At 51.6% G+C, this 572-nt stretch overlaps 1 non-coding gene across 1 annotated transcript; it reads left to right on the forward strand.

Moving 5' to 3' along the window:
• Window positions 1-499: 499 nt before the first annotated feature.
• TRNAR-CCG (transfer RNA arginine (anticodon CCG)) lies at window positions 500-572 on the forward strand. The gene has a single exon. It is a non-coding gene; the product is annotated as a tRNA-Arg (tRNA).

Genomic DNA, 572 nt, shown 5'->3' on the forward strand with positions numbered 1-572 from the left:
TGTTATTCTGAAAAGCTCAGGGCGGAATGTGTTTATGTACTTTTTATTTGATGATTGGGTCAAAAGTTGAACACGTTTTACTGATGTGCAAAATGAGGGCTAGAGAGGGCAGGGACTCATCCAGGGTCACAGAGTGAGGTATTGGTGGTACTTGGACCCACAAGGCAAGGACCGAGTTTCTTAGGAAATCCTTAGCCCAGCCCCAGCTCATCTCCTTAAGGTAAAAATGGGTTTCCTTGGGGGATTCCAGCCCTAAGCACCCTCCTGGGTGATACATGGCGTTCCTTTCTCCTTGCTGTCTCCTTTTCAGCGCCTCTAAAATGTTTTTTCAGGCCACAGCACCAGCTAAATAGAATCGGCTTTGGGAGCATTGGTTCTCCTCACCTGAGGCCCTTCCAGCTTGTACCCGCAGAGGGATGGGGAACATAGGACTTCACAGAGAGTCTTCAGCTCCCCTGGGCCCTGCCATCTGGCCACTCGAGGCTCCAGGGAAGGGATTTCCCTGGTGGTCCAGTGGCTAAGACTCTGCACTCCGAATGCTGGGGGTCCTGGTTCGATTCCTGGTCAGGGAA

This window comes from Kogia breviceps, chromosome 14 (assembly GCF_026419965.1).
Source record: "Kogia breviceps isolate mKogBre1 chromosome 14, mKogBre1 haplotype 1, whole genome shotgun sequence".
Classification (NCBI taxonomy): domain Eukaryota; kingdom Metazoa; phylum Chordata; class Mammalia; order Artiodactyla; family Physeteridae; genus Kogia; species Kogia breviceps.